The sequence below is a fragment of the Emys orbicularis genome, chromosome 8 (assembly GCF_028017835.1).
Source record: "Emys orbicularis isolate rEmyOrb1 chromosome 8, rEmyOrb1.hap1, whole genome shotgun sequence".
Taxonomy (NCBI): domain Eukaryota; kingdom Metazoa; phylum Chordata; order Testudines; family Emydidae; genus Emys; species Emys orbicularis.
The window spans coordinates 111,315,431-111,336,754 of NC_088690.1; positions in this window are offsets into that span (position 1 = coordinate 111,315,431).

The following is a 21,324-nucleotide window of genomic DNA, read 5'->3' on the forward strand; positions in this document are numbered from 1 at the left end:
ACTGAGCCCAATGGATTTTTGTTTAGGTGAGGTATGATTTGTCAATTTGGTAGGTACTAATTGTGAGCACATGAATAGACCCACTAAAGTCAACCGGACTACTCAAAGCTGAGTATATGCTTAAGCACCTTGCAGAATCAGGGCCTGAATTAGATAGATTAAAAGTTGAGAGGTTAGTTGGCCCATAATGCTGTGCTGTATAATGCCTTGGAAAATAACAGTGAGGATTCTATCTTGGCTCATGAGAAAGTAAAAGTGAAAAGTTTCTCTAGGAAAGTCCTGCACAAATCATAACAGTGCTGCCACCCTGCATGATCTTATTATGAGTCTCATGATATTGGACATTTTTCTTAAAGCCCCAGCTCTTGGAGTCATGGGATTATATGAAAATTTCAGTTTTCACTAAAAAAAAAAAAAAAAGCTTCTAGGTCTAAGGATTGCACACAAAAAGGAACCCCCATTTTTTTTAAAGTCTCATCATTTTTAAACCAATCTTATGACGTTTTGGGGGCCTGATTCCTGAATTTTTTTGAATGCTGGAAGTTGGCAATGCTGTAGAAATGAAATGGAAGGGCATGACTCAGGAGAACAGCATATTGCAGCTTAAAATCCTTGTCTGTTATTCATGGTTCCTTATCTCATGGCTCCTGACTTGGTTAGCTATGTCTGATAAAGCCTTCCAGGGACAGACCGAGTTCTCCACAGTGGTATCCTCTCCAGGCGTCACCATAATTATTAATATGTCCTGTTACAAGGCACCATAAATGTGCTAAGTGTTGTACAGAATGTAACTGTGCAAAGCAATTAGTGGTGTCCCGGCCCACATGTGTTTACAATATAAAAGGCACAAGTTGATAAAAACCATAGCTACTTCACAATAGAGCAAACACAATGCTACACAGAAAAGGGAAGACTGAAAGCAGATACTCAAGATAATGAATGCATCCTTGTGACCTATATTTATATATACAGGCCATTGGATGATGTAAGAATACAGGTCATAAAAATGCTTTTCATATATAATACCAGGGATTGATCAATTGATCTATCCATCTAATTAGTTTAATCTTTAAATGAAAGGTGCTAGGTAATATTGTCAGTCATTATTTTGGTTCATATTGTACATTTTCTTTCTTTCTTTCTTTCTTTCTTTCTTTCTTTCTTTCTTTCTTTCTTTCTTTCTTTCTTTCTTTCTTTCTTTCTTTCTTTCTTTCTCCAGTTGCACAATAAGAACTCCAGTCAAATGCACCCCTTAGAAACAATAAGATAAACCACCTCTGTCATTTACTTCCATTGTAGGAAGTCTTAACAGCACTGTCTATTCATTAACACCTCCGGCTTTGTGATCATTCATCCGCAGAACCACTGCAAGATTCGGTGATTTGAAGCCTGTGAAACCTAATTTTGATTCATGAGCTGGAATTTCAACAGCACAACCCTTGTGGAGCTTGAAATCTGGCTTCTCTTTTACCCAGCCTCATGGACATGCAATCAACCTATTAACCATGTCTGGAAGATTTTGATGATGTCATACAGAGCAAGCACAGAGTTCTCTCCCTGATGGACAAACTCTTCAAAGTGGATTGACAACAAGCCAGCTTTACAAGATGGTCCTAAGCACATAGCTACTGTTTAAAGGTCACTGCCACATTTCTGCAAAATTCACTATTTTTGTTACACAGATTTTCACTTCACAGTTTTTTCTCTTTAATTCAATATGGTTTTGCAACTCTCAATTTTTGCTTTATTTGGAATTTTAACAAAATGGCTGTATTTTCCCCAGATAAAAAACATACAAAGCTGCAATATTCCACCTATTTTTGATACAAAAGACCTTTGCATGGAAAATGGACTCAATTTTGAATTAAAAATGAACTAATTTAGTTCAAATGTCCATGAAAATCGCTCAATTTCCCAACTTATAACGTGAAAAATCTTGTTTTTCCATAATTTTGTATTTCATTACAAATATACACACTTCGTCGTTCGTTCGTTAAGAACATAAGAATGGCCATGCTAGATCAGACCAGTGGTTCATCTAGCCCAGTATCCTGTCTTCCAACAGTGACTGATGCTACATGCTTCAGAGGAAATGAACCAAACAGGGCCATTATTGAATGATCTGGTCCCCAGTCATTCAGTCCCAACTTCTGGCAGTCAGAGGTTTAGAATCATAGAAGATTAGGGTTGGAAGAGACCTCAGGAGGTCAGCTAGTCCAACCCCCTGCTCAAAGCAGGACCAACCCCAACTATATCAACCCAGCCAGGGCTTTGTCAAGCCAGGCCTTAAAAACCTCTAAGGATGGAGATTCCATCCCTAGGTAACCCATTCCAGTGCTTCACCACCCTCCTAGTGAAATAGTGTTTCCTAATATCCAACCTAGACCTTCCCACTGCAACTTGAGACCATTGCTTCTTGTTCTGTCATCTGCCACCACTGAGAACAGCACCTCCGTAGGTAACCCATTCCAGTGCTTCACCACCCTCCTAGTGAAATAGTGTTTCCTAATATCCAACCTAGACCTTCCCACTGCAACTTGAGACCATTGCTTCTTGTTCTGTCATCTGCCACCACTGAGAACAGCCTCAGCCTCTCCTCGTAAGCCATGTGTCCCAGCCCCCTAATCATTTTCGTTGCCCTCCGCTGGTCTCTCTCCAATTTGTCCACATCCTTTGTGTAGTGGGGGGCCAAAAACTGGACGCAGTACTCCAGCTGTGGCTTCACCAGTGCCGAATAGAGGGGAATAATCACTTCCCTCGATCTGCTGGCAATGCACCTACTAATGCAGCCCAATATGCCGTTAGCTTTCTTGGCAACAAAGACACACTGATGACCCATATCCAGCTTCTCGTCCACTGTAATCCGCAGGTCCTTTTCTGCAGAACTGCTGCTTAGCCAGTTGGTCCCCAGCCTGTCCTAAAGCTGCACGTGTCCTTGTTGAACCTCATCAGATTTCTTTTGGCCCAATCCTCCAATTTGTCTAGGTCATTCTGGACCCTATCCCTACCCTCCAGCGTATCTCCCTCTCCCCTCAGTTTAGTGTCATCCGCAAACTTGCTGAGGGTGCAATCCATCCCATCATCCAGATCATTAATGAGTTCCAGAGGTTGGTTGTGTGAAGTACTACTTCCTTATGTTTGTTTTAAACCTAATAATAATAATAATAATTATAAATAATTAATGGAGATATCCCATCTCCTAGAACTGGAAGGGACCTTGAAAGGTCATCGAGTCCAGCCCCCTGCCTTCACTAGCAGGACCAAGTACTGATTTTGCCCCAGATCCCCAAGTGGCCCCCTCAAGGATTGAACTCACAACCCTGGGTTTAGCAGGCCAATGCTCAAACCACTGAGCTATCCCTGCTGCCTATTAACTTCATTGGTTGACCCCTGGTTCTTGTGTTATGTGAAGAGGTAAATAACTCTCCCCTATTCACTTCCTGTACACAATCATGGTTTTACAGACCTGTATCATATCCCCCATTAGTCGTCTCTTTTCCAAGCTGAAAAGTCACAGGCTTTTTAATCTCTTCTCATATGGAAGCTGTTCCATACCCTTAATAATTTTTGTTGCCCTTCTCTATACTTTTTCCAATCCTAATATATATATTTTTTGAGACGGGGCAACCAGAACTTCAGGCAACATTCAAAGTGTGGGTGTACCATGGATTTCTATAGTGGCATTGTGATCTATACTGTCTTACTATCTATCCCTTTCCTAATGATTCCTAACATTCTGTTAGCTTTTTTGACTGCCACTGTACATTGAGCAGATGTTTTCAGAGAACTGTCCACAGTGACTCCAAGATCTCTTTCTTGAGTGGGAACAACTAATTTAGACCCCATCATTTGGGAATATGTTTTCCAATGTGCATTACTTTGCATTTATCAACATTGAATTTCATCTGCTTGTTTGTTGCCCAGTCACCCCGTTTTGTGAGATCCCTTTGTAACTCTTCATAGTCACCCTTGGCCTTAACTATCCTTAGTAATGTTGTAACATCTGCAAATTTTGCCATCTCACTGTTCACCCCTTTTTTCCAGGTCATTTATGAATATATTGAACAGCACTGGTCCCAGTATGGATCCTTGGAGGCTCCTGCTGTTTACCTCTCTCCATTGTGAAAACTGACCATTTATTCCTCTCCTTTGTTTTAATGAGTTGATGATCCATGAGAGGACTTTCCTTCTTTTGCCATGATGGCTTACTTTCTTTAAGAGCCTTCGGTGAGGGACAATGTCAAAGGCTCTCTGAAAGCCCAAGTACACTATATTCACTGGATCATCCTTGTCCACATGCTTGTTTACGCCCTCAAAGAATTCTAATAGCTTGGTGAGGCATGATTTCTCTTTACACAAGCCATGTTGACTCTTCCCCAACATATCATGTTTATCTATGTGTCTGATAAGTGTGTTCTTTACTGTAGTTTCAATCAATTTGCCTGGTACTGATATTAGGCTTATAAGCCTTTAATTGCCAGGATCGCCTCTGGAGGCTTTTTTAAAAATTGGCATTTATATTAGCTATCCATCAGCCATCTGATAGAGAGGCTGATTTAAGTGATAGGTTACATACCTCAGTTAGTAGCTCTGCAATTTCATATGTGAGTTCATTCAGAACTCTTGGGTGAATACCATTGGTCCTGGTGACTTATTACTGTTTAATTTATCAATTAATTCAAAAACCTCCTCTATTGACCCCTGAGTCTGGGATAGTTCCTCAGATTTGTCACCTAAAAAGAATAGATCAGGTGTGGGATTCTCCCCCACATCCTGTACAGTGAAGACTAATGCAAACAATTCATTTAGCTTCTTTGCAATGGCCTTGTCTTCCTTGAGTGCTCCTTTAGCACCTCGATCATCCAGTGGCCCCACTGATTATTTGGCAGGCTTCCTGCTTCTGATCTACTTACATTTTTTTTTCTTATAGTTTTTGTGTCTTTTGCTAGTTGATCTTCAAGTTCTCTCTTGTCCTGCCTAATTATATTTTGACTTGACTTGACTTGCCAGTGTTTATACTCCTTTCTATTTTCTTCAGTAGGATTTGCCTTCTGATTTTTAAAGGATGCCTTTTTGCCTCTAACCACCTCATTTACTCTGTTAGTTAGCCATGATGGTATTTTGTTTGTCTTTTTATTGTTTTTTTTAAATTGGGGTATACATTTAGCTTGAGCGTCTATTATGGTGTGTTTATAAAGTTTCCATGCAGTTTCCATGCATTTCACTCTTGTGACTTTTCCTTTTGAAGTTCTGTTTAATAGCTGTCTCATTTTTTGTATTGTTCTCCTTTTAAAGTTAAATATTACTGGGATGGGTTCCTTTGGTATTTCGTCCCTACTAGGATCTTAAATTTAATTACATTAAGGTCACTGTTACTATATTCACCTGTTGGGTCAGATCCTGTAGTCCATTTAGGACTAAATCAAGAATTGTCTCTGCTCTTGTGGGTTCCAGGACTTGCTGCTCCAAGAAGCAGTAATTAATGGTGTCTAGAATTGTATCTATGCATCCCGTCCTAAGGTGACATGTACCCAATCAATATGAGGTTAGTTGAAATATCCCATTATTACTGGGTTTTCTGTTTTTGTGACCTCTCAATCTTCCTGAGCATTTCACAGTTACCATCACCATCCTAATGAGGTGGTCAGTATTGTATTCCTACTGCTATTCTCTTATTATTCAAGCATGGAATTTCTAGCCATAGAGAATCTGTGGTACAGTTTGATTCATTTAAGATTTTTAGTCCATTTGACTCTATGCTTTGTTTCACATTGTGACGAACTGGGACTGTTCTTAATGTGGTCTTTGAATGCTGAGTGGGGAGTGTGGCTAGGATGGTCTGCATTGGGGGATGGGAGACTGGCCGTGAGGGAGAATACCTGAGCATGTAACATGAGAACCCAGGAAGGGGTTAGAGGCCAGATGACACCTTTGCTCGGGAAACTGAACAAAGGCTGGGGAGAGAGTTTCAGAGCTGGCTGGTGGAATGGCTGGGAGGCAGACGGGGCTCTGACCTCCCAAGGGGGCTGTGGTGCCCTGGGACCCCAAGATGCACCTAATTGTTGTCTGTGCCTGCAAAACCTGTCTTGGACTGTGTTCCTGTCGTTTAAATAAACCTTCTGCTTTACTGGCTGACTGAGAGTCATGGTGAATCACAGGAAGCCGGGGGGCAGGGCCTTGTGTCCCCCCACACTCCGTGACACACATACAGTGCCACTTCCCCACCAGCATGACCTACTCTGTCATTCCTAAATATTTTGTACCCTGGTATTACCATGTCCCATTGATTATCAGCTTTCCACCAAGTTTCTGTGATACCTATTTTATCAATATTCTCATTTAATACAAGGCACTTCTAGCATTTGTATACAAACACTTATAAAATTTGTCAATTTTAATTCAGTTCCAGTTGTGATTAACTTTCTTTAAGTGATAGCAAAACAGTCTTTAATTTGAAGAATCCTTTCAAGTAATAAAGGTCCCTTCTTTGCCTTAAAATCTATGAATCTATGACTAAGCATTTTTATGGATACAACACTGTTGCTGATTGCCAGCGGTTTGAAGTAATTTTACATATGACAAGCATACAGTATAGAACCTAATAAAAGCCAACACAAGCATTAAAATGACTAAGATTATTTCTCAGCCTTCTTAGAAGGTGTGAGCTGGAGAATATACAGTTCTTTGTTTTTGTATGATGTAACTTACTGCATATGATCTTTGCATATTACATTATAGTCCTGTTAGTAAATAATTGATTATTATGTAGGCAACATGCCTTCGTTAAAACAACATAGAGCCAAATCCATCACTAGTGTAACATCATTGATTTCATTGGTGTTTGTTTGTTCCTGTCTGTAGGGCATGTTACTTGTTTGCTATTGTGTGTGCCTCTCACTGGCAGAGGAGTTTAGCTTGCTCTAAACAGTGCATCACACATGTTAGAAATAGTGTTGGTTTGTGCCAGAGAATGAGACATTTGTTCAACCTCTCTGACTTTTTAAGATCATGTCTTTGTTTCAATAAAAGTTGAGTATTGTTGAGGAAATCCAAGTGGGTGCTTCATTACTCATCCAAACACAAAACAAATTTTCCTCCACAAATCAGTAAAGACCCTCTGAGTCACAGATGGGGAACCACCCACGGAGGGTGGATTCATTTACATGAAGCTAAATGTCACTTCTTGGAAATAAGTCCACTTATGCTGGTAGAAAATTGCCCAGTGGGACAGGTTTCCACTGGAAAATTCTAATTCGACAAACTTGAAACATTTTGCATTTAGTTTGGACTTTACCAGGTAAAGCGTTATGATATTATATAAACATTGAAATGATACATTTGAAACAAATCATTTCTCTAAGGTCAAAGCAATTTTTTTTTGGAATATATCGTTACATGCACAATTTTGGGATTTTGACTTTTTGTCTTGATTCTGGATGAAACCCAGTTTTGAAGTCTTGGCATTTCCTGTGGGACAGAAATGCTGAAGTTTGACCAGCTCTAATGTCCACCAGAAGTTGAAGGTCATGAGTGAAATCTTGACCCAATTGAAGTCAATGGAAGGTTTGCCATTGACTTAGGGGCCAGGATTTCACTGCATGCGTCTTCTCATAAGATTTAGGCGAAATTGGTCATTAAAATAATATCTATTTTGCAATTATTGGACCAGGTGCAGCATATGGAAGAAATTCCATTTAAACCAATTCTAACATATTTTATGGGGATATTGAAGCACTTTGGTAACTTTGGTTAATTAAGAATCACACCACGTCTGAGGCTTTATATCATCAATTTTATAGATGGGTAAACTGAGGCATACAGGAGTCACATCACACATGAGTTCAATGGCTGGGCCAGCAACAGACATCTAGACTCCCAGTCTCCTAGGAGAAAAAAAAAGATGATATTTTCCAATTAAAGAATGAATGATTTAATCTATTGTCTAATCAATCAGGCTCCAATTCACCCATCTCCAGAGGATCTGGACACCAGATAATTGGTAACACCTGTAATTTTCCTGTTCCTTTTGAGGTTTTAAGTGAACTTAGCTCTTGGGGAAAAAACTGACAGCCTTGGAGTATGAAGTCTTTTATTTAGCCACATAACAAGCACACGGACATTAGACACAGCATGGGGCGTTCCTCCACATTGCTCCAACAGTTTGTGTCAATGCTCTTTCGGATGCTCCTCTGGATGTCTAGGATTGAGAGAATAGTCCTGTCCCACTGATGTCAATGTCACCAGCCTGTCTGCTGAGACCCAACCAGGATGCTAATGTTGGTGTGGGTTTTTGCAGCAGGGATATATGACCACTAGGAACTGTTGGGTTTTAACTAAACTTGAAACCCTGATCAATTAGTTCTTGGCAAATTCATTCCTATTTGGCCATCCAGTGCTAAAATCAACCCTGGTGTAAATGATTTCCCTGGCGTTTTGCCAGCTTAGCCTATGGCAGAATTAGCGCATTTTCTATTCCCCTGTGGGAAATGATTTCTTCTGATTTGGACCCCAAAGATGCTTGTTCTGAAGCCATCAAAGGAGGAGCTTGGCAGCAAAAGACCATGACAAATAAAAATAACTTTTATTTTCTGTGCCAAAAACTGCAGTGCCATTTCCAGACTCCACAATATTATAATAACAAACCCTAAAACATATGATGCTAATACGGTGCATCTTTTGATGATAAACGTAAGTAATGATCCTTGTCAAAGAGACACAGGGATGAATAACACACAGCAATTGCCTTTCAAAGAAAAAGAAAGAACAAAGGAGAAAAAGAAAGTGAATTTTTATTTAATTACTGAATACCAGTGGCCATAATACACTAAAATTCCTGGACAGTGTGAGCTTAGGGTAACAGAGGAATGAATGGGAAAAAATATTTGTGAAGACGATGTGACATTGTCTCATAATTCGCAAAACTCTAATGATTTCCAAAGCTGGTATACAAGATTTACCCTCCTTTTTTGGCATTCAGATCGACACAGGGGCTTTTTCTTGCCAACTAGAACATTCTTGAGGTGGTTTTTTTCCTCACATGAAGTTCATTGTGATCCCATGCTTGCTATTATCCATAAATTAATTTCTGGCACTGCAATAAATTCTAGGAAAACCAATAAAACCACAAACTTAGAGCTAATTCTTTGTCATTTTTCTTTCCTTTTCTTTTTCCCCTTAAAACGTTCTGTGGGAAAGACAAGGGGGGGGCATTAAATGTTTGCCGAGGTGCTAGCTTGGATCCACAGGATGAATTTATGTTTCCAATTGGTCTTCCTTACTTGTCAAAGCACTGTAATTGAAGTCAACATTCTTTATTGGTTCTGCTGGGTAGGGCCGGCTTTGGAATGTATCATAGTTTGAGTCTCTGTGATTCATAGGAACACGTTTGTGATGTCTATTAAAGTTGGGCCAGACCCTGAAATCCTCACTCAGTTCCTACTTGATCCTTACTATGGTCTTCAATGGGAGTTTTGTATGGGTAAGGACTGACAGTGAAATTTACCCAATGGCTTGTTGTCTGGGTATTCAAGTCACACATTGCGGGCCCTGCATGCCCAACTGGCTGTGCATTGTCCAACTGGTGGCCCGTGAACCAGATTCAGCCCATGGGATGATTCCATCTGGACCATGGAGGATGCCATTTTGTACTACAAAATGGCGTCCTCCGCACAGCATGACTTCGCACGCACTGTACATGCGAGGTCACACCACATGGAGCAGGGCCAGCTCCAGGCACCAGCCGACCAAGCACGTGCTTAGGGCGGCACCTTGGGGCAGGGCGGCGCTCGATTTTTTATTAATTTTTTTTTTGATTCGGCGCGGCGCTCGGAAGGGGGGCGGAGCTTCGGGCGGCGAAAAAGTTAGAGCCGGCCCTGACATGGAGGATGCCATTTCGAACTGCCTAAGGCATGCAAATGAATTGTTACATGCCTTACTAAAACTGTCATGGTATGCCATTGAATTTACCCCTCTGCATAGGCCTTGTGGGACTTGTGTGGTACATTGGCCTTGTGTTGGTCCTCTGCACACGGGAAAATTACATGGTTCAGCCTGCTGATCGTCTTCTAATTTCACAAGCAGGAGTTCTCAGTCAAAGAGGGATGTGTGCAAGCACATGTGTGTCACACACATGCATGTACTTTGAGAATTGCTTTGGCCAGAGGGGAGTGGCTCCTTTTATAGTAGCCTCACATGGTAGGCTGTCATGGATCAGCCAATGGAAGATAACATCATTAACAAGCAGGGGATGGCCTGTCGCTTACAGCTCATTCCCCAAGACAAAGGAAAATGTGTCTAGTCCATTAGGTAACTGAGATGTGAAAATAGCTCCATTTTTCTTGGTATGATAATACAGATTTAGAGCCTCATTTCCATTAAAATTACTGGGTTGAAATGTCCACACTGGAGCCTTATTATGATTGATCTATATACAGGCAGGTATGTATATACAGTATCTTTAACTCATCGATCTGTCTCTTTTGGGGAGCTTGATTCAGTTCTTCGTTGTGGATTTAATTTGGGAGACGGAAGGCTTTCACCATGGAGACTTTCAGCTTATAGTCTGATATATTCTGATCTGCAAGTAGCTGGGTGATCTTAGTTTGTGCCTAAATGGCCCAAAGTCTCTATAGCAGGGATTAGTGTGTTTTTTTGGCGAGGTCTGGAATGTGAATTTGTTTTCAGACAGGATTTTTTCTTACAACAGTGAAGTGAACGGGAGGTTTGGCATGAACTTCAATAGGAGCAGGATCAAGCCCTTATCTCTGAAAAAGAAGGACTTCTTCTGGTCATGTTTGTTGCTGAGGTCAGGCTTGACAAAAAGAAGAGATACTGAAGCCACCTGAAGAGCTGGCTAATGGAGAACCAAAGTCCTTCCTAACTAGAAATAGTCATGTCCAATTAATATTGCGCTTTCCTATAAGAGATGACTTCTCTGAGTTTGTACATCAGTGCAATTAAGGAATCTCACATATCTTTAAAGGGGGAAGGATTAGCAGAAAGCTGAAAAGTCTATTTTTTTTGCTGATGACCTTTCTGTATTAGTCATGTAGAAACAGACAGGCCTTGAGTGGTATTGAAACACTGACATGCCATGTTGTGATGCTAATCCAGAGGTATAACCTTTTGTAACTGGGGTTTTTCTTGGAGCTGCCTCCCTTTGCCATCACAGGAGATGGATATTACGGGTCATGAGCACATGGTCCTAATGAATTATCCCCATGCAAATAACCGACATAGAGCTTTGGGTTCCTTTGAGATGATGATAATATAATAAATAATAATCATTAATTAATAATTAATTTATAGCGACAGCAGTGTGAAAAAGCATGGTGGGAGCTGTCCAGATCATTGTGATTACATATGCCAAGGAGCTGTATTGGCAGAAACACTCACCAGGTTGAGGGACTGCAGCGTGAATTGGACAGAACCTGCAATTCTTTGAAACTTGCTGCTCCTGAGTTTTTAATAGGAATGCTCTCCTCTTGCTCCCCCCGATCAGCTCCTTGCGGGTTACCAGGTCAAGCCACAGGAGCTATGCCTTTGCCTTGCCTCCCAGAGGGGAACAGCACAGAGAGCACTAGGAAGGGGGTGAGGGGCAGAGTCCAGCTGGGCCGTGGAACTGGCATGTCTGTGGACTGGTCAGACTGTGCAGACATGTCAGTTTTGGGAGGAAGAAGATGTGTGCGCCTTGTTGGATTCCTTCCTTTCCTTTCTTTGGCCTCCTCCTGCTAGCGTGACCAGCTAGCAAGTGTGAAAAATCGGGAGACCGGGGATGGGGGGCGGGGAATAGGCACCTATATAAGACAAAACCCTGAATATTGGAACTGTCCATATAAAATTGGGACACCTGGTCACCCTACCTCCTGCCCTCCTCCCAGAATATCTCTCTCTGAGCCATTCAAAACTAGATGGCATCCACTTCAGGACTGTGAGTGGTGGACAATCAGCTGCAAAGAAGCAGGGAATGATGAATTTTTCCAGAACGCTGCACCTGCTCTTTTATAAAACATATTAGCGTTGTTATAAATCAATGAACATGGTTTATAATAGCAATGATGCCCTTGAAATCTGTTAATACTGCAGTCGGCAAGTGGTTTGTTAGAGCATTTACTGCCCTTGGCTTCACCTTGGGCTATTAACTAACAAATCGGTTATTAGCCAGTGGTGGTAATGACCAATTTTCTAGGGATGATTGCTTAAATATTGCCCACCTTGAAAAGAGAATTATTGCTCAACTGAAAACCGAACCCTTATTTTCAAGTCGACAGAGCTAATGATCTTATTTTTTTATCTTCCCCCACCTACTCTAGGGGGCTCTGAGATCATATTACTAGAGAACTGTTTCCCTATCTGCCTTCTGTGACTTGAATCCAGGAAAAGTTCCATATTTAATATTTATTCTCTAAGCATCAGTGGATGAAGACAGATGGTAATGAAAGCAGTGTTGCTGAAAGTGACCACAAAGAGAATAGATTCTTTATGATGTCCAGGAATTCTGGACTCTCAGTCTCAGCTTAAATGTACCACGGCGCCAAGTCTGTCGCTTTAAGCTTAGTATTCCTGCCATCTTCATGACCTGTCTTTAGCCCTGACGAGTACAGGCTGCACTAAAGATATCAATCTGTCTTTCTCCCCCCCCCCCCCCCCAGAAACAGTTTAAACACCCAAAGCCGGATGCAAGTGACACTCTGCAAATGGGGGAATTTTCAGAGAGGGGGAAAAATATCCAGGAAAGAAAGAAAATAGTCACTTCAGAGTCCATTGGCTGTACGTGTTTGTTAAATATGTCATTATCTGCCTGCAGTTGATGCTTTCTGCCTGCTGTGATCTTTTCCCCAGAGCAATATAGAGCTCCTAGCCAGAAGCTGAGCCTTCTTGGCAGTTTTGCTATTCTCTTCTGCTCTCTTCTTTCTTATGAAGGAAGTCTGGCTTAGTGGTTAAAGCACTGGCCCTCAGGCAACCTGGCTTTAGGTCCTGGCTCCACTATGTGATCTTTGGGCAAGTTATTTAGTTTCCCGTGCCCCCATTCTCCATCTGTAAAACTTGGATATTGAGCATTCCTTTGTCTGTCTTGTCTCTTTTGATGGTAAGCTCCTGGGGACTAACTTACCACTTGAATGTACAGCATCTAGCACAATGGGCACATGCTCTCAACTGAGGCCTCTTGGCACTATCATCATGCCAATAATATATACCACTGATGCCAGACATCAATGTACAGGACTAAAAAGGGGGGAAGGTGAGGTGGAGCTGTTCAGGAACTCCACTTCTCCCATAGGCTTAATGAGTTGATGCAGTTAGAGGTGGGCATGGACTGGCACCAAGAATCCGAGCACATCTTACTTGTGTGTGTGCATTTGGGGGTGGGGGGGATGGAGGGTTTTGGAATCTGGACTCAGACACAGAGTTTGGGCCCATTGTTGGTTTAAATGATTCCACGCAGGGATCATCCCTGAGTGCCTTGGCATGTCTGTGAGGCCACAAGCTGCCTGAAGTTCACATGTGGACGATTAGCAGCTTAGCAGAATGTTTTTGTTTACCTGTCTGTTCCTGTGGACGAGTCGCTGTGTTTGCACCATCCTCAACTTTGCGTTTGTTTCACGAAGGGCAGGGCTCATCAGCTGCCTTGCAGCCTGTCTGATTTATATTGGGTTATTAAAAGCAGTCCATGAACTCAAATATACTGATCCCATTGAAGTCAATGGCAAAACTCTTGCTAAGTCCAGTGGGACTAAGATATGGCCTAGAGACATTTATACTGGGTTCATTTTAGACCATCGATGACTTGATAGCTAAAGGAGAGTAGAGTTTTGTGTTTAAAGCAGCGATAAGTCCTCTTTGGTATGTATGAAGGATACAGCATATCCTCCCCCCAAATTACAGCACTTACACCAGTGCAGCGAGGGTGTAAAATGCCGCCAGACCAGAGTGCACTTTGCACTGGCGTAAAGCGCCATCTGTCACGCAGGGGCAGTAGAGAATCAGAGCCCCTGGTGTAGAGACGGACTGTTCTGAGGCTAAATTAAAACAGGTAAATAAATAAATAAACAGTCACTTTTCTTTCTGTCGAAACACGAGTGCCAAGCAGTGCTCTCTGCCTGGCTGAGCCTGGGTCTGAACCGTCTGCCGGGGGCTTTGGGGAGCATCTTTCCTGACTCCGCTCTCCACACCTCCAGTGCAGGGTCAGTGGCACTGGGCCTTGCTGAGATTCCCAGGCCGATAGGAGTAAATAATGAATGTTGCACCAGCTGGCTGGGTAGCCTGTAACCTTCTATTTCTAAACACAGGATGTAAGGGGGAGGGGGGAAAGTGCCGCTCTTGTCTGTGGCCTTAATAGTTCTGGCCTCAGCTTTACAAAATAAGATCTAAATATTCTGCAGGAAAAGTGTGCTTTAAAGGGACACTCTCAAGTTTTGTTATGCCAAAAATGCACCAGTCTATATATAAAATCCATACAATTCTCTCTCTCTATTGAAAACAAATGGGTCAGTGTTTTTTAAGTTCAGATGCCAAAAGCCTGGCATCCATTAATAACATTCTAATAATAAAAAGATCCTATAATAACAAACCAGCCTGCATAGCCCCGTGATCATGGACAACAACCTATAATAACAACCCAGCACCCACCAACATCAAACTGGTATGCACACTCCTCTCCCCTGAGCAACCCTATACTAACAAACCAGGGTGCATAGCCCAGAAGTCATCTGCAGTAACAATCAGTGTGCACAGACCAGTGTTCATGAACAGCCCTACAATAACAAACTGTGTGAGCACAAGGAAGAAAACAAACTTAGTGAGGAAACAGTTTATAATTTTAAGCTGCCAAGAGGCAAAGTGATTTTTAAAAGTTGCTGAAAGTCAGGTCCCTTAAAGGTGACTTAATTTGGGATCCCAAACTTGATGCACTCAGAATTACTAGACACTTTTTAAAATACTGTCCATGACAATGACAGTCAAACAAACCTTCAACAGTGGAGCTAGATGCAGTACAGAGCCCAGCAATATATATGCCTTCCTGCCAGGGACAATGCATAAGGCCTCAGAAGTGGCAGCAGAGCGTGGGCTCATTGTCCTTAGGTAGCTGCTAGGAAACTAACTCCTGGCCACTCAGTCTAAGTTCTTTCTATACAGCATTACACGATGCACAACAAAGCAGCAAAAAAAAAAAACACCCTGAAAAATATTTGGACACAAGAAACCCAGCTTCAAGCTGCAGCTTTGTCCTTCCTACTTTCAGCAACTTCCCGGGAGGTTAAATGACACTACATGCTGTGCCACACAACCAGAAGAAGAAAGTAGCTCATGGGAAGGGGCTGCGTGGATCTAGCCAGAGGGCTAGAGTTAACCCTTTGCACACTGACCTCTGGCTAGAGAAAGAGCCACAGCTGACTGCCCAGACGGCAGGGTAGCTAGGCGGGGCCAGCTGTATGGAATTAACTCATCTACCCCAGCACACTATAAGAGGGAGCAGTGAGGCACTATCCCTTAGAAGCTGCTTGAGAGAGTGGCTGGTTTCTCTAACTCTGTGGAATGGGGTGTAAGTGTATCATGTTTGATAGTACTCCACTCAAGGCGGCTCATAGGAGCCTCTGGTCAAAATTCACCAAGCTGTAGGGAGGGTTGGAGTGACATTCTCTCCCTCTGATTTTGTTCATCCCCTCTTAGGGTGTTGCTAGACCATCTGTGCCAGAGAGAATTTTTAACAGGGAGGGTAATTAACCATTAGAACAACTGATTAAGGGTTGTGGTGGATTGTCCATCGCTGGGATTTTTTAAATCAAGATTAGCTGTCTTTCTAAAAGATCTGCTGAAGCAGGGATTAATTCAGAGAAATCCTGTGGTCTGTGTTATACAGGAGGTCAGGCTAGATGATCATAATGCTCCCTTCCAGCCTTAAAAATCTATGAATCACTGGGCTCGTGAAAGATTCTGAAGCGCCATTTTTTTTGCCTTTCCAAAGGGCTGGCTTGCACCAAGTGTCAGGTATTTTCAAAACCCTTCCCCAGGACCCCCTACAGGGAGCACAGATAGCATTTTAAAAGCTACATGCTGAACATATATATAGGATCCATTTATATACGCTATATACGATCCATTTACTCTGTTATGAGTGCAGTATAAATCTTTCCAGCAAAGTGAACTTAGAAGTCTGTTTGCTAAGCTGGCTTCCTCCTTGATGATGATTATAACAGCTTCTTTCTCTTTTGTTTAAAGAGAACCTTGGAGTAGATTATCCAGTCCTGACCTCTGTTAAGTGCAGCACACTCATCTCTCTGGTTTTCTCACAGTTTAAAGGGAAAAACTGAATGACTGTGGAGTTCAAATCTTAGTAGCATGTTAGTGATGTTTTCTTAGACCTTGGCTGGTAGAAGCCACATTGTATCGGTCTTTGGTGCTTAAAGGGATGGGATAGTCTTTATGTGGACTTGTCTTGCCACAAAGGTGTTGACATTCTACATGGAGTGCTTTATCCTTTCCTGTTCCAATCAGCCCAAACATACTTTAGTGTCCAAAATAGCTTGGAACCACAGCTTGCTCTGCAAAGAAATTAGAGTGAAAGAAGCAAAACAGCTGATACTCAAAACAAGTCTGTTCCAGATGCAATAGCATCACACGCCTGTATGTAGCTTGGAGTGATTCCTTATACAGCCATGCACAAGTTTTGGCCTGGTTACTTTCTTCAGTTAGCCTTGAGTATATCCCACAAAAGGCCTGAGTTTTAGAGGGGCATTAACCTCAAGCAGAATTGGCTTGATACGTGTACAAAGGTATAACAGCTCCTTGGGCAGAAGATTATTTACATGGGACCCATACATCACCACTACACCACCCTCCTTCCAGCAGTTACATAGAACTGATGTTGAGCTGCTGGATGAAGCACATGTAGGATCACAGAAGTTAGAAATAGAACAACCTGTTAGATCTAACTTTCTGCCAGGGGTCAGTGTGGGATTGCGCCCTCTAGTACACATTGCAGTGGTTTGTCCAGCCTAGTTTTAAGAGTCCCAGGAAATGGCCCTTCCACCACTTCCAATGGGAGACAATTCAGGTCCAAGTCACTATGGGGAATGGTTCTCATACTTAGACAAATGTTTAAGAGAGGTTAAAAAAGAAAATTGTATCAAATGTAGCTTAGCACTGCTAGGGCCTGCTGCGGAAGAAAGCCAGCCTGCTTGCGTGAATGTGAGTTTGAGGGACTGGGCCAGTTCGTTGTGCAGTGCATGTTGGCTAGAAACTAGTCCTGTCACAGCCATTTGTACAACATTCTGCTTGGAGTGCGTGTTATGCCACAATAGTGATGCAGGGCATCTGACCGGAAAGACCAGACCCAGCATGACATAGACATCTGGAAATCCCATTAGAAATGCAAGTTCCCAGATGGCGCTGGGAGGTGGGAAAATGGACTGTGGAAACCTGACAATCTAGTTTTGCATTGCCTGCTTGAAGGAGATGGAGGGGTTGATATCAATAGATAAACAATAACAAAGAAAGATCTGCAGAAGCAGAGATCCACTTGTCTCCCCGTCTTGAGTCATTAGCTTTCTGCAGCCTGATCCAGCTGCATGATTAATTCTTCTACTCTTAGCTCTATGCTTTCCTCCTTGTAGCCCCACTGTGCTTGGTTCTCCCTCCCTGATCCAGCCTTCCATGGCCCCAAACTTCTCCTCCTTCAAGTACCTCCTTAAAACTCTACTACTTCCAAGAGGCCGTTCCACCTTAGACACTGTTAATGAACAGGACTAAAACTCTTTATCTTAACAATGAAAAGTGTAGAACCAAGCTGTGTGCTAAACCATCACTGCTTTATCTCTTCATGTCCTGCCCTCCTGTGTTTGTACATTGTCCCTTTGTTGTCTATCTAAGCAGTGAGAATTCCTCGCAGGCTCTTTGGGAGGGATATTAAACCTCACTCTTCAGATCTGAAGACAGTCTCTACCTAGGAGAGTTCAGGAGGTGGCAGGTTATCCCACATCTGCCTGGTGCAGAGTTCTTACACCTTCTTCTGAAGCGCCTGGCAGGGCCACTTTTGGAGGCAGAATACTGAAGTAGATGGGCCATGGGTTTGATCTGAGATGGCAATTCCTGTTTCCTGTGACACACTGAATACCTTTCTCAGACCTGAAGAAGAGGTCTGTGTAGCTCGGAAGCTTGTCTCTCTCACCACCAGAAGTTGGTCCAATAAAAAGATATTCCTTCACCCAGCTTGTCTCTGTAGAGCATCTAACATTCTACTGATGCAAGGAATAGATAATAATTAAGCATTGCTGGAACTAGCCAGGGCCTAGGGGGGTAGGAAGGTCAAGGTCTCCACATCCTCCTGAAGCTGTTTATTTGCTTTTATTTTCACAGAACAAATGATTGTCCGAGACATCAGTCCATCACATGGCATGTATTAAGCCAAAGATGTTGAGATCTATTCATAGGATCGCTGGGCCAACCAATTAAGATAAAATAATCACGGATGTCAGGGAGAAAGACCCTCAGTTCTGATGCAAAAATGATTAATAATAATATTGTATTACAAACTTGAAGTCTATCTGAACTTTTGTCCATCACTTGAACTGATCATGAATCAAACATCATTCCTAAAGCTCAAAAAAGCTCAGCTAACGTATTTATTTCTTTTCCTTCTCATGCCCTCTTATGGTGGTCCTGACCAAAGCTGGGAGTGGTAAGGCGCTGTTTTTGGTGCAACTGGGAATAGACTAGCAATGAAAATGCCATAATGGCCTGTTCTTGTGAGGTTTCCAGCTCAGATGTGCAGACCTGACAGGTTTGATGAAAGTATGGAGAAGCAACCAAACCTTTATGTGAACATTCCAACCCGTGTCTAATGTTCATCAGTCACTACATTTCATTATTATTATTTGTCATCATCTAGCAAATGGTCCCAAAGTGGACAGAGTTGCATCAGTTACTTTATTTCACCTCAAACAGATAAATCAACAAAACCAATGTGTAATTAAACAAGAATGTTCTGTTCTGCAATCTTTAGCAGTTAGTTAATCACTTCACAGTGGTGTTAAGGGCCCCGGGGTAATTTTAAAGGAACTTCATATTGTTTGGTGACCCAGGGATACATTTTCAGAGTGGCTTGTGGTTGGTGTTAGCCACATGACAAAGAATGCAGAGAATTTAGAGGCAGATACTTGATAAAGACAGAAAGATGGGTTCTTAGTGCTATTATAAACCTCATGCTATACCACCCCCCAACACAATCTAAAAGTATGACATTACTTGACATTTCTTTGCAGTCAACTAGAAAGCTCCATTTTCCAGAATGCGATCATACAAATTTAGTCTAATGCAACAGTACAGTAAGTTACCCGGTGCCTTTCATGATTATGTCACCAGCACTCTCCATCAGGTGACACATCAAACATGTTTAAAATCACTATACCAATGCAGATGCTGCTTTTTTTGTACCTACCAGATGGCCCAATTAAAAGAAATTTTGGGGGGAGGAGGGGGAAAGAAAAGGAAAAGGAAAGCCAAAATGGACAGTTCTTTAGGCACCAGTATTTCCAGCAGCAAAGACTAGCAGAGTGGTGTTTTGTGCCTTCAGAAATCAACAGAATTACTAGTATAAAAACTGTCACTATCACTTTCTTTTTGTTGTCATGGTTGTAAGGAAAATGAAATGAGGCTGCACAGATATATTTCATGGCTTTAAGAGAAAGCAACCTCAGTGTGAAAATTAGAAATAGACCTAGATTTTTGTTGTAACTAAACAGCCTGTTAACCTATTTAAATAGAACATATTGCATACTCTTGTACTATAATATATCAAAGTAATGCAATCATGTCTGTTTTGATATTGCCATATCTTGGTGCTACCTGGGTGCTCTTACATGAATGGTACATGGAATTAGTTCCACATTTTTTCTGCTACAATTAGCATATTAATGCACCAGAGAGAGAGCGCTAAAAGCCTGGATGGTTGAGCACTCCCAGTCCCTTCTTCATTGAGCTCTGACATTCAGCCCCCACTAGTCTGCAGGAATGTCTCGCTGCCTCATGCTTCGTCTGAAGAGCGGCCCTGAACTATGTACTGCCGTTGAGGTGCTGTACACACTGAGTTACTTGGTTGGCTTCAGAAATTATTCCATAAGGAAAAGGCTTCATGTCAGGCTGTAGACATGTTAGGGTTTTAATTTGTTTTGTGTGTGTTTATATGTATGTGCACATCTACAGGTACACAGACATATCTACGTATATGTACATCTACAGGTACACAGATGTATTCACACATTACTAATGGGATTTTCAAAGCTGCCCATTTGCGCGCCCATCCCACATATATATGTGCATGTATATATAGGTGTATATAGACGCATGTATGTATGGGTAATGTGTATATGTGTATATAATGATATGAAGGCTGTGTCTCAAATTAGAGATTCAGCGTGACTGGTGAAAGTTCTAATCTTCAGTCTATCTTGATGAAACATTAATGAACTTGTAAAAACAGGAAGCAGTGGAAAACAAATGAATTTCAGCTGGTGTTTGAAGAGCTGTCAGATCCTCTTGCTGAAATGTTTCAGAGGAACATCTTTCTGATAAAACCTCTGAGAAAAGTGGAGGAGTTTCAGAAGAGTGATTGGAAAAACAGGATGCCGACTTGCAGGCTTTGCTAATGCATTGCATCTGCAAAGACTCTGCCAACTGCATACAGCACTGGCTATGTGAGAGTGGCGGAACTAGGGAAAGTTATTACATCGGAGCGTGATGGGTGGAGGGGGAGGAAACAGGCTGTTCCCTTTATGCATCTTCAAGTTTGAAAAAAAAAATTGCAAGCCTTTTACATTTTTTCATTCCCTGTCTCCTCTGCTGTCAGCACACAGCCTTAATTCTGACAACAATGACCCCTACTTTGCCACCCTAGATTATCTTTCATCCTGGAATCTCAATGCATTTTACAAACATTAAATAAACTCCCTTTCCTGGTGTTGGGAAGACAGGCCTCTTTGGCTTTGGGCAGGATGCTTAAGCTGTCTGTGTCTTATTAGCTGACATGATTCACATTTTTCAGATGGGAAAACTGAGGAATAAAAATGTGGCCACTTATTTTGAGCTCCTGAATTTCTGGGTGTCCATCTTGAGACACCTAGTAATTGGGCCTCTAACAATAGTGGGCGTGTTGCAAACCTAGGCCCAAGTGACTTGACCAATGTCATGCAGCAAATCAGCAGCAGAATTGTAATAACACAGGAGTCCTGCCTCTTGGGCTTCTGCTTCGACCTTCTTTCCACCCCTGGAGTCTTTCTGTTCCGCTCCTGGTACATTTCTGCTCCTGCACCATTCAAGTTTTTCCATTGA